The sequence below is a fragment of the Caretta caretta genome, chromosome 10 (genome assembly GCF_965140235.1).
Source record: "Caretta caretta isolate rCarCar2 chromosome 10, rCarCar1.hap1, whole genome shotgun sequence".
Taxonomy (NCBI): domain Eukaryota; kingdom Metazoa; phylum Chordata; order Testudines; family Cheloniidae; genus Caretta; species Caretta caretta.
In genome coordinates this window covers 75156524-75170312 of record NC_134215.1, presented here as the reverse complement: position 1 = coordinate 75170312, position 13789 = coordinate 75156524, and positions in this window count along the sequence as shown.

Sequence of the window (13789 nt, the reverse complement as noted above, 5' to 3'; positions counted from 1 at the left end):
AGCTTCTTTAGTCTCTGACCAGAAGGTATGTTTTCTAGAGCTCAAATCTTTCTTGTAGCTCTTTTCTGAACCCGTTCCAATGTTTCAGCATCATTTTTGAAGCGTGGATATCTTACTGGACACAGTATTCCATTAATGGTTTCACCAATGCCATTTACAGAGGTCATATCATTTCCCACTTGATACTCCTTTGGTTATATATCCCAAGGATTGTGTTCCCCCTCTTAGCTACAACATTGCACTGGGTGGTCATATGCAATTGGTTAGCTGCCGTAATCCCTAAATTCTTTTCATAGCCACTACTTTCCAGGTACAGTCCCCGATCTTATAAATGTGATCTATGGTCTTTGCTCCTGGATATGTGACCTTGTATTTGACTATATTAAAATGTATGATGCTCAAATGAGTTCACCTACCCAAGTGATCCATGTCATCCGAATAAGTGACATGTTCCCATCATTATTTACCACTCCACTACTTTTTGGCATTTGCGAATTTTACCAGCAATGATTTTATATTTTCTTCCAGATCACTGATAAAAATATTCAGAAGTATTGGGTCAAAAACAGATCACTGTGGTACACAACTAGAAACACCCTCATTCCCATTTACAATTACTTTTTGAGATTTATCAGTTAGCCAGTTTTTAATCCATTTAGTATGAATTACATTGATTTTCTTGCTTTTTTAAAAAAATCATAATGCTATGTAGGACTAAGTCAAATGCATTACAGAAATCTATGGCAACACAGTTACCTTTTTCAACCAAACTTGTAATCTCATAAAATATGCTTCTGAGTGATTTATTTAGCAATTGATTACTTGCTCTTCCAACTATTATCATAGCTAGGCAGGAGCAATGCTTCAACCGGGCCTGAACTTCGTTGAGTATATCCTCTCACTCCCCTATACCTACACAGAACTAGACACAACACACCCTCCCGGTAAGTAAGTCCACTTAGTTACTGAAAATACACGTGCAGTGTTCTTGCTCTTCCATTTTGCATTATGAATTGAAGTATGTATGGTACTAGCAGTACTGATGGATCCTCTTGCAGATGGTGTACACAGAAGGTAGAGAGAGGCTGTCTGTTAGAATATTAGAGACTAATCCCATTACTTCACAACTAAATTTTAATTTAAACATCTTTTTTTAGTACCTTAATGCCAAGATTGAGCGAGTAAGGTTCCAGTCTGATAGGCCAAGGGACTGAATGACTAGAATCTCCAGTTTGCTAAGGATAGGAAGCAACACAAAGTGTCCTTAAAGCATCCACAGATAGACAGGAAGACTTTCCAGTGGCGTAAAACTGGCAGTCTTCCCCCAAGTAAAGGGCATGTTTGGAGTGTTCCAGGGGTGGGGCCAGGGTAGGAGGAGAATGAGTATGGTGGGATAGAACTACACTACACTCAATCCTCCACTGGTAATGGTGTAAATTAGGCCTTCCCCTGGGTAGCCAGGGCCAGGTGGCTCTGAAACTTTAAACCTCTGTGGCTGCTCATCTCCACTATGCAGCATGGATGTGATGGAGAATCAGGGCTTGAAATCCTTTATTTATCCCTACAACTGGTACATCACGAGCAACAACCTGTCATCCATCCATTTATCTAATTTATATTTTAAGGTGCCAGTTGCTTTGTTATTTAAAAGCTAATGTGCCTCAATCCTGATCAGAACAAGATTACCTCCAAAGATGAAAGTGTAGTTCAGTCTCTGTGATCCATTTGTTCACTGGCTGCTCTACTGAGAATGCCAAACAGTGGTGGTGTTGGGTTTTGGCCAAACTCATTTCACGTAGACTACTAAACTGTCAAATAGTAAGAACTTCTGTTCATCGGTGACCTAGACTGATTTGAATGTAGAAACCTACTGTAGAGATGAAAGACTCTCTCACACTTGGTAGGTTCCCCTCCCTACTTTTCCATCATTATGGAATGATAAACAGCATGTTATCAGGAAAGATATTCATTATTAAACTCCAGATGGGAGCAGAATTTTTTAAATCATGACATTAAAAAGCACACAAACTTATTGTTTCTAGTAAGGCAGGGATTTCTGTTTTTTCCTTTGCTATTTTTCCTTGGTTAACAATATGATGTCCTTGACTGCTACTGAGTTCAGCTGGTAGCAAAAAATAGAGTAAATCTTTTGAGAATACTGGTTCTCATGAGATTGCCAGGCACTTTGTTTAAACTCAGGTTTCAGAGTAACAGCCGTGTTAGTCTGTATTCACAAAAAGAAAAGGAGTACTTGTGGCACCTTAGAGACTAACCAATTTATTTGAGCATAAGCTTTCGTGAGCATCCAATGAAGTGAGCTGTAGCTCACGAGAGCTTATGCTCAAATAAATTGGTTAGTCTCTAAGGTGCCACAAGTACTCCTTTTCTTTTTGTTTAAACTCAGTTGATTCATTCAAGGATAGCTTGTACAAGCATCTGAACTTTTGGACTAAATTCAGATTAACACCCAAAGCTTCTCAACCTTTGGCAATGTACCCATCACCAAGTACTCAAGCATGTCCAATAGAGAAAACAGATAATAGACAAGCATGCTTACCTTGCTATGCAAAATTAGGAAGAAGATTTCTAGGTTACTGAGGCTAACTTCTCACTATTCTCCTGCTTAGACCCCTCAATTACTTTGCTCTTATACAATACAGGGCTGAAATACCTTTCTATTGTTTATATGCCAAGCTCCCTTCATCTCCTCTTCCAACAATGTTCTAAATCACCCCTTAATTCTATAAAGCATTCCAGTGATAATGACCATAGTCCTCTGAGTTACTTTGTGCATCAAACTCTATTGTATTCACTTGTCCTACTGCATTTAAGCTCTCTGAGGCAGGACCCTGTTAATTCTTCAACATGGATCACTATAGCATTGTGGGTCTGATCCCTTTTGAAGTCAGTGGGAAGACTTCCAATTACTTCAGTGGGGGCTGAATTGAGTCCTGTAGGCACTTAAGATACAGCACCATCTTGCCTCTCCTTATCATGTTCCTGTGGCTTTTCTTACTGGATTTTAAGTTTTTTCCAGTATAGATTGATTGTGTGGCATATTGTGTGGCACATTTCCCACTTTTCTTAGGGGAGGTTCATCATAGATGGGAGCTACAATTTTAAAATATGGTCAGAACTGGTCATTTCTCAAGCAAAAAGAAAAAAACAAACAAAAAAAAAACCTGCCAAATTATAGCATTGTGATTCTGCTACTCTGAGGATTGAGCTGGGCAGAACTCTAACATCAGTGGAATCACTCCCATTGGTGTCGTGCTCTCATTGGAGTCAATGGGACTTCTGCAGAGGAACACTGAGTTTTCATTCCTTTGCATATTACAATTATTTTTAGTAGTTTTTTTTTAAAAATAAATTGGTTTCTAAGAAGAAGAAAAGAGATGTGAATGTTTAAGGTTTCTCTTTCCTGAATGTGCTTGTCTGATCGGCCCAAATGGGAAGAAGAAACTGGTGTAAGAATTTTGTTCCTGTTCATTTTGTTAATAATCTTCTTGTGCTGAGTCTTGTCTGGATGCTTTGTAACTGGGGCCTGGCTTTTTCTTTTTTTCCCATTATGACATTCAGTAGTAACAAGCATTCTTCTGTTCAAATTTATATCAATTAGTTTGGGACAGTAATTCAATCGGACGGCCCTCTGGATTTTGAAAGACTTGCAACCATGTCAAAGTGGCGACCTTTTTCCTCAGCTCTCAGCCAAAAGCCATTTTTTTTTAACAAGGAGCTCTTGAAAAGAAATGCCACTTTGATAATTAGTTATTGATCATGGACAATGTGGTGACAAATACCATCGGATTATCCAGACGCCAGTGTGTCATGACACTGGGACTTCCTTATCGCAATAATCTTCAAAAATAAACGTACAAGAAAGGTCATTAAGGCCGATCTTCAGGGAATAATACCCAGATAATCTAACTTCACTATTAAAAATAAAAATACAAAAGTATTTTGGACATGTCAAATTATGTAATAAGCCTGTTAAAATAGCCGCCAGATAAGGAAGATTTGGGAAGTAGAGCATTTGCTTTGAGACAACAATATGCAAAGTTATTATGATAATTAACCCTTCTTTGGCCAGCAGTTTTACCTCAGTAGAACACCATTAACCCTCCTACCCTGAAATGTCTATTAGAAACAATTTGGGATCTGAGCACAAGAAGACCATAAAAATTATAGACTTAAAAGTATAATTGACTTTTTTTGAGGGCTAATTTAGACAGCACTTTGAGAATCGCATAAAATTGCTGCCTATGAGCCATTTAATAGAGAAAAAACTAGAAAGAACAATTCTATTGTACTTAAAGAAAAAAAAGGTTTCCATTAGTTGTAGAGTTTCTTTCTGGGACTACTGATGTAAAGCATCTCTGCTGAAACTGACAAGGATATACAACCATCTATGGCACAACTTTGTTGGCTTGGGGGTACAGTACATAAAATACTGCTATCAACAGAACTAGATTTTGAGAGGGGCGCTCACTAAAGTCCTTTTCTAACTGAACTGTTTTGACGCAACAAGCAATAATACAGTGTATGGCTTCATGGTGCATTGCACTAATAGGTGGATACAGAGTGTTTCACTTCTAGATCATTGCTTCAAACTAAATTCAGAGCAATGTTATTTTATTTATAGACTTATCTATGATGCTTACTTATGAATTTAGCAACCCTGTGAGGTAAAGTAGTATCATTATGGTGTGGAAACTGAAGCACTGAGGGATTCAGGGACTTGTCTAAGGTCATAAGGATGTCTGAAGTCTGTGACAGAACTAAGAATCAAACCCAGATCTTTTGGGTCCCAGCCCAAGTGGTTGACAAAAAGGCCATTCTTTTGTTCAGTTATGTCCAATGGCTGCTGGGTGATCTATGTCAAATTTGCATATCCATGTCACAACCCACAAAATAAAACAACATAACATACCAAACAATCTGCCAACACCACCTTTGGAATCCCTCTTGGTTGTTTCAGCAGAGTCTAATGGACATGGAGTCCAGACACACCTCTTACCCCTAAAGGTGGTCCTTTCAGATAAGTTTCATGTCATATTAATGCGGAAGCATGCAGTACCTGTTTCATGGATAAAGGTCCGCAAATTATTAGGCTGGTTAATCTGTCATGAGCACTAGTTAGTTTTTACTTATAGTCTATATTACTTTTATAGGCTTCCTTTACTTATTGGAATTTTATTATTTTATATTGTGTCAAACAATTTGTTTCTGACTGAATTGCCTTTGCTTTGAAGAGCTTCCAAAGAGATGTTCTTGGTACTGTTATGTATATTCAAGCTGTTCTAAAATATGGTTATGGTAAAATGTAAAGGTACCATTTATATCAATATGCCATTATTTTTGGTATAGTAAACTACTGTGAGGTGTTTGAACTCAAGGTTACTTCACTTTATTATTGAGACTGCATTATGTCTAGTCTTGAGGAGGAAACTAAGAGTTAGTTAAAGTCTGGGGGAAAATATGACTATCAGAAATGTGAAATGACATACTAAATAAATAGAAAAGCTTCTATGGTGAGAAAATGAGCACAGTTCTGGAAGACATAAATTTCTTAGTTCTAGTCCCTGTGCTACCAATGATTTATTTTGGAAATGTAGGACTGAAAGGGACCTTGTTAGGTCATATAGTCCAGTCCCCTGCACTGAGACAGGACTAAATATTATTAGACCATCCCTGGCAGATGTTTGTCTAACCTGTTTTGAAAAATCTACAATGACAGAGATTCCACAACATCACAAGGTAATTTGTTGCAGTGTTTAACTACCCTTGCAGTTAGGAGTTTTCCTAATGTCTAAGATAAATCTCTCTTGCAGCAATTTAAGCCCATTATTTCTTGTCCTGTCTTCAATGGATAAGGAGAACAATTGATCATCCTCCTTTTTATAACAAACTTTTACATTCTTGAAGACTGTTATCATGTCCCCCCGCTCAATCTTCTCTTCTCCAGACTAAACAAACCCAATTTTTTGAATCTTTCCTCATAGGTCATGTTTTCTCGACCTTTAATCATTTTTGTTACAGTCCTCTGGATTTTCTCCAATTTGACCACATCTTTCCTGAAGCGTGGTGCCCAGAACTGGACACAGTACTCCAGTCGAAGCCTTGTCAGTGCTGAGTAGAATGGAAGAATTATTCCTCATGCCTTTTGTTTACAACACTCCTGCTAATACATCCCAGAATGATGTTTGCTTTTTTTGCACAGTAGTACATTGTTGACTCATATTTAGTTTGTGATCCACTATAAACCCCAAATCCTTTTCTGTAGTACTCCATCCTAAGCAGTCATTTCCCCATTTTGTATTCGTGCAATTGAGTATTCCTTCCTAAGTATAGTACTTTGCAATTGTCCTTATTGAATTTCATCCTATTTATTTCAGTTTGTCAAGATCATTTTGAATTCTAATACTGTCCTCCAAACCACTTGCAAACCCTCACACTTTAGTATCCTCTGCACACTTTATAAGGGTATTCTGTTAGGCATTAACAAACTCATTTATGAAGATACTGAATAGAAATGGACAGATCCTTGTGGGACCCCACTCAGTATGCCTTTCCAGCTTGATTGTGAACCATTGCTATCTACTCTCTGAGTCTTGTTTTCCAATCAGTTGAGCACCTTATAGTAGATTCATCTAGGCTGTATTTTCCTAATCCCTATATGGAGTTCTATCTTCTATCTCCCTCGGTTTCCTCATCTGTCAAATGGGGACTACGTTATTTCTACAGTATTAAGACCACAAATAGAATAACTCCACCCCTATATTTTGGAATGCTACTGCAGAAATCTGTAATATTCTGAATGTCAAAGTAGCATGTAGTTTCTGGACCCTATTTCTCTTTGGCATCCAAGTGTCTTCAATAGCTAGCAATACTTTTCGTCATGTTCAGATGCCCAGGAGGCTGCACCCCTTTCTAGCCCCAATGAGCCACATGTTAATCATCTCCCAGCTCAGATACTGCAATATATTGTCACTTTTATTGGGCTGGACCCAGAATATTTTAGAAACTACCACCCTTGCCATAGCCATGATCTACCATGACAGCTGTGCACTTCAGGGACAGTGAAGTTGACTTTGTCTAAAGGGAGACTCACAAATGCAGCAGGGCATTGGCCTTTCTTGTCCACTGTTTCCAACTCTGGAAATTCATTCTGCAAGGTATCACAGATCTTACCCTTTTCAGAACAAAATATAAGATCCTTCTCTTTTCCTGGGCTTTCCCCATATAGACTGTGTATGCTTTCTCACTGCATCTTGAGGAAATAGCAAGAATATAATCCTTCAGACCGATTGTTTGAGCAGATACCATGGTGATGGGTGCATGATGAGATAACACAGTTTATTTTTACAACAGGATAATAATTCTTACCTACCTACTTTCCAGGGAGTTGTGAGGACTAATCAGTTAGTGTTTGCACAAGTCTGTAAAAGGCTATATAAGTGCGAAGTATTATTATTATTACCTTATGATGATATTGACTTTACCTTGTCAAACTGCAGTACTTTCCCCTACTTAGGATGTAATATCGCCATGAAGTGTTTATATTCCTATAATGTAAATGTTTCCTTTTGAAGGTGAGTTGAGTGCCATGTTGTTACACATGACCAGCAACATGATTTATTTGCATGGTGCAGGAAATTCAGGTGATTCTAAATAAACCTTCTGGGGACGCTTCCAGTTAAAGCTACTTATGCTTTTACATTCATGGTTTGTCCTCCACGATGTTTGTTGACATGCGTTTTTAAAAATCTGTTGGGCCAATCCATACAGCCCTCTAGGGTCCTATGTTTTGCGGCATGAGTAGGTATGCTGTCATTAGTTTGGCACTGAGATATAGCTGACTATAGGAACAGGGGCTCATTTTTCCTTTCAGCCTGATTTGGAAGTGTCTAGCTTTGGCCTGAGAGCAAAGAATTAACAATTGTATAGAATCAAGCCCACTATCCTTCCTCGTTGTGATTAGCTCTTAAAACACATCCAAAAAAACCAACAAAGCCACCTGATCTGTCAAGTCTATCCTTAGTATCCCTATGCCACGCTGACAGATATTTACCCCCTCCTCTCCCCTCTACATCTGGATGAATAGGGACAGGTTCTCCACCCCTCAGAAGATTCACTTACATTAAGTGGTGCGGTGGAAGCAGTGAATGAACAATAGACGGCTGTCAGGCTCGACAGCAAGGCATGGATGTATGAGCGCGGAGCTGACAGCGAGGGCCTCAGAGGGTAAACTGCTTTGCTGGAACTAATTAAACAGATGAAATTATTACATGAATATGCAGATGTTGTTTACATTTTACCATATGGTATTATTTCAGGTAATAACTCGCAGGAGGATCCCTTCCTCTCATCAAGAGGAAATGGGTTGAAAAGGAGGTTCCATGTGTCACCTTTCAGTTGCTAGGCAGACACTGATATCGCAGGCTTCTCTCCTAGTCACCGCTCCCTGTGACTCTTCTTGTAACCACACTATGCTGGAGAAATCAGCATTCTCCCTACCAGGCAATGTAGGAAGAGATTACCCTTTATTAAGCTCAAATGTTTATGGTTGCTAATTTTTTTTTCAATTAAGTTAGTAAGTCAGTCGCTTTTCTGAGAATGACCTGCAGCATGCACTTTATAATTGAGAAGGTTCCAATCCATAGTCCATAGGTAAGAATTGACAGATCTGTCCAAATATGTAGAGGCTGGGAGCGTGACATTTCCACAGAGAGCCCGACATGCTACCGAGTTTGTTAGCATTTACTGCATTGCCAATGTGAAATGTTGATAACGGAGGCACTCCTTTTCAATAAGTTTCCATTCATCATATTGAAAAGGTTGCTCTCTAGAATTATAGAGGCAAAGGATTATTACAGACAACAATATAAAGAATCATTAATAACAGGCATTTAGGGTGGGCAGTCAGACACGGACACTACACAATTACTGTACATCCCAGGCAAGGATACATAGCGAGGGTAATCAACGTAGAAAACATTTTTTCAAGGGTGTTTACTTTAGATGCATGACATAGAGACAGACCCTAGCAGGCAGAGTGCTAGCACAATCTGCTTTGGGAGCTATTTAGCATAGCATAATCCCAGCCTGGGTAAAGGAATTGGTGTAGCCATACTGGATACATTCAATCTCAGATGAAGAAGGGACACAATCAGAGATAAATTATTTTGGATATAATTGTTTCATATGTAAATCCAGAGGCAAGGCCAAGATAGAAATCTTACTGGTATGTAGATTACGCCACAGCTCTGTCAATTTCTTAGAACTGGCCAAGTGACTGTCTAGCCTGTCTGCTACTAGAATATCCTAAACTCATCATACTTTGGTACTAATGCAGGCAATAACTCTACCATACTGGTTCAGCATCACATTTCTATCATGATCACTTTCACATTTTCCCAGGTTGTCACTGGCCCCACGTTTACAATCAAACACATAATACACCTTTCTCTTGCTCAGATCATTACCTCTCTATGTCCTCCTGTCTGGTATGTGGACTAATCACAGTGGTCAGTTCCCAAAAACTCTTGTATCCAATATGTTTCCACAACACTTTAGCAGACAATGCTGCCCAGCTGTGCCACCAATACGTTGGCAGATTGGTTGTATACAAACACTGAGACATTTGGCTACTAAATGTCCTGTCTTATCTGCATCACTATCAGAGACTACCTTAGGCCACCGATGACCTATGTTAGCATGAAATGCAAAGCCATGATTTAGAGGTGACAAACATGCAAGAGGTGGTCTGGATTCTTACCCTTGTACAGTGTCTCTGAGAGAGACCAAGAGATCTCTGTCTTGGCCCAATATCATTGTCAAAGTTTCAGTTTGGACAGCAAGCAAGACAGCCTTCAGTCACTCTGAGTAACTTATCAGGAAAAGCCAACCAAGTCTGAAGCAAGTTTTTCTATCTCTGATGAATCAGAGATTGTCTATATGGAGTTTTGGGGCTGGCCCAAGACTGTGGAAGGAACTCCCATAGGAGCTAAGGGCCATGGCAAATCTCATCATCTTCTGCTCTAAGTGCAATGAAAAATTCTTTGGCCTTGTATTCTCTAACGTAAACCTATTTATACTATAAAAACATCCAAAACAAAAGCCACATCACTGCATATACTTTTTCCTCGGGAAAGAGGATGAGAAAACAAACATGACAGATGTTAATCATGTTGCTTATCGCACTACTGGAAGGCGATCAGGTACTATGGTGATAAGTATGGTATAAGAACCTATATAGAATAGAATATCTTTCCCTACCATTGCCCCTTCTACCTGATGAGCAAGCAATGAGAAGTGCCTGTTTTCTCTGATGACTGAGATAATCAATATCCTGTTAAGGAGAGTCACCCACCATCTAGTAACTGTGGATATACACTCCAACCTGATCTCAAGAAGCCAAATCACAAAGGAGATGATCTTGCCAACTACTTTCCTTTCTCCAACTTTCCCTTCTTGGTCAGCATTGTTGAGAAGTCAGTGACGGCAAAACTACAATTGCTTTTGACCTCAGTCATTCAGAGAACTGAGTCCTCTACCGTAAATAAGACTATTATATTTTCCAGGTCAGAAAAGCTTCTATAAACTCCCACAGGTTATCCTTCTAAGTTCAGTGTCATTTTCATTTTGTAATAATATTAGGAATAAAATATTTAAAGAGTATTTCTGTAAAAATTCACTTGAAATTTTGTTTTGAAAAAACACTTCTTGTAAATTAAAATGTAATCTTTCTAAGTAGTAGAGCAAGCCCTATGTTTTGTATGGCCCTGTGCAAACAAAGTTAGGCAGGAGGTCCATTTATCTCCTCCCAGCCTGTTACCCACCTTCAGATAGAAACCAACTCTTCTCTGCTTGTGAATCAGACAGAAACCAACTCTTCTCTGCTTGTGATCACTCCAGGTTGTAGATTCTTGGTTATGAACCTCTCTGGCTTCTGTCAATGTATACACTATACATTGATACTACTAGAAAGAGCTTGAGGAAAACAGGCAACAGCAGGGAAATAAATTCAAGGACTTGAATTAGGATGAGAAGAGCAGAGAATTGACTGAGAGATCAGAACTAGGAGACAGATGAGAGGAGAAATGGATGAGAGAACAACTGGAATGGGGACTGCCCAGGGTAACAACTGGAGCTGAGAAAGTCCCCTTATTGACTCTTTATTTTTTCGGGTTGAATCTATAGGTGTGCACAAAGACCACTGGGTAAGCACAGCATAAGGCTACCACTGCTGAGCTATAACCATGGTATACCTGTTACTGATAACACTATAATAGCTCTTGGAGTCTTCTCAGCAGCCTTATAAGTATCACTTCCATAAGATTCTAAAGGATTCCAGGAGAGTACAGTTCTATCCATCCCCTCAGGTACACAGACACTCAGGAATTCTTGAAGCCCTATCACTTTGCCTGCTATCATACCTCTAAAATCTACCCTTTCTTCTCTCTTTCATTTATCACAACTCTTGTTCATTATCTGATCATTTCTCACTTTAGCTCTGGTAATATCTTTCCTGGGCCCTCACCTCACCAATCTATCTAAAATGCTACAGCTAACCCATCTTCCTTTTGTGTTACACCTTGAGCACTCCATGGACACATTGCACCTCTCTCCTCTTTCTGGATGCCTGCCTTTAGACTGCAAGGTCTCCTGAACAGAGACGACGTCTTCTCTGTTTGGAAAGTGCCTAGCACATTGTGGATGCTACTGGAAATAAATAACAACAAAAAAGTAAACTGTTCCTGCCTTCATACTTTAATTCATCCTGCTTAAACCATAAGCTCCAAAAGAGTAGGCACTTCTCTGTGTAAGGTATATATATATATATTGTGACAGGGTCAGGCCAGATGGCTACAGGAGAGTGATAGAAGGTAGATATATTAGCCCCAGGTTGAGTAGGTCCCTTTTCCCTGGGTAAGGCAACAGAGAAGGTTCCAGAACAATCAGGAACTTTCTGGAAACAATTAAGACAGACAGGCTGATTAGAGCACCTGCAGCCAATCAAGAAGCTGGTAGAATCAATTAAGGCTGGCTAATCAGGGGACCTGAGTTTAAAAAGGAGCTCACTTCAGTTTGTGGTGTGCATGTGAGGAGCTGGGAGCAAGAAGCACTAGGAGCTGAGAGTGAGAAAGCATACTGTTGGAGGACTGAGATGTACAAGCATTATCAGACACCAGGAGGAAGGTCCTATGGTGAGGATAAAGAAGGTGTTGGGAGGAGGCCATGGGGAAGTAGCCCAGGGAGTTTTAGCTGTCACGCAGCTGTTCCAGGAGGCACTCTAGACAGCTGCATTCCAGAGGGCCCTGGGCTGGAACCCGGAGTAGAGGGTGGGCCCGGGTTCCCCCAAAACTTCCCAACTTCTGGTCAGACACAGGAGGTTCAAACTGAGGGCTGCTGTGAATCTCCGAGATGAGCAAATCCGCCAATAAGCACAAGACCCACCAAGGTAGAGGTGGAACTTTGTCACAATATGCAATTAAAAATAAAAATAAAACAGTTAAAAATAACAATAGTCTGTTCATTAACCACCTATATGAATCACTGTACGAAACTGGGATAAGAAGTGTCCTTCTGACTTCACTCGATAGGCCCTTTGAGCTAAGGGCAGCAAAATGTCTGTCAGCTTTTTAGCAGCAGATTCTATTTCAGTGACTAATGCCTCAGCATTTTGCAGTCTCTGGTTCAAATTTATCCCTGGGGGATGCCAGCTGAAATACATGGAGTTACACCCAGGATATATTTGGCCCCAGTGTCTCTTGGATGAAGGCCCAAATCTGACTGTAGAAACAATTTACAACTTTACATTCAAAGTAAAGAGATATAAAGGAACTGATGTACTCCTGACACGGAGAAGCCAAAACTGTATAACATTATGTTAGTCCAAATTACACTATGATCTGTGTTAAAGAGCAGAAAACTTGAGCCAGACCTGGAGTTTTGCCATGTTGAATTCCATTGCACTAGCTCCAGTTTAGCAGATAGGTCATGTCAGGTTCCTAAGTTTTTTCAGCACTCAAGTGTCTACATAGATAAGCACTTTTTGTGAATAAAAACTGTGGTAAAATGTCCATGCATTATGCATGTCATATATTATCTAGAATTTATGGATACATTTGTGCCATTTCAGAGGTTTTTAATTAAACAGAAACAGTTCTCCGTATCCCTCATGCTATTTCCAGAATTTTCAATCTTTTCAGAATTACACATTGTTCTTCCATTGGGTGAGAACAGCCAGAAGCAATTTCCTACACTCTGTTATTTTAGGTGTTTCTGCAGACAGTATGTGGAATTGACTCAAAGAAAGAAAATCAGTAGGCAAGTGCAAGAAAAAAATATTTTAAAATATTTTATTTTTAAAAACGTATTTTAGGGCTAGATTTTCAAACACCAGTCTCTGCTTGAGCACTGTCACTTGAATAATTGCAGGATCACTTTGAAGTCCTGATCCAATCTGGGCAGATACCTGCACCCATACCTAGCCTTACTGAAGATAATGGCTCTGCATGGGCACAGGAATCAACCAAGCAGAACTCATTGTAATACTGGGGGCTAAGACATTTAGGGCTTAATCTTGTAAGGAGCTAAACTCCTTTGTGAGATGCTGAGCAATATTCAGCACTTCCAAAAATTTCTCAGCAGCTTAGAGGGTCAAGGTCTTGTATGTTGAAATATCTAATTTGTGGGTGCAATGAGATACGTAGATGCATAAGTACAAATGTGTGTGTGTGTGTGTAACCAATGGTTATATATATAAATAACACTACTTGGAATT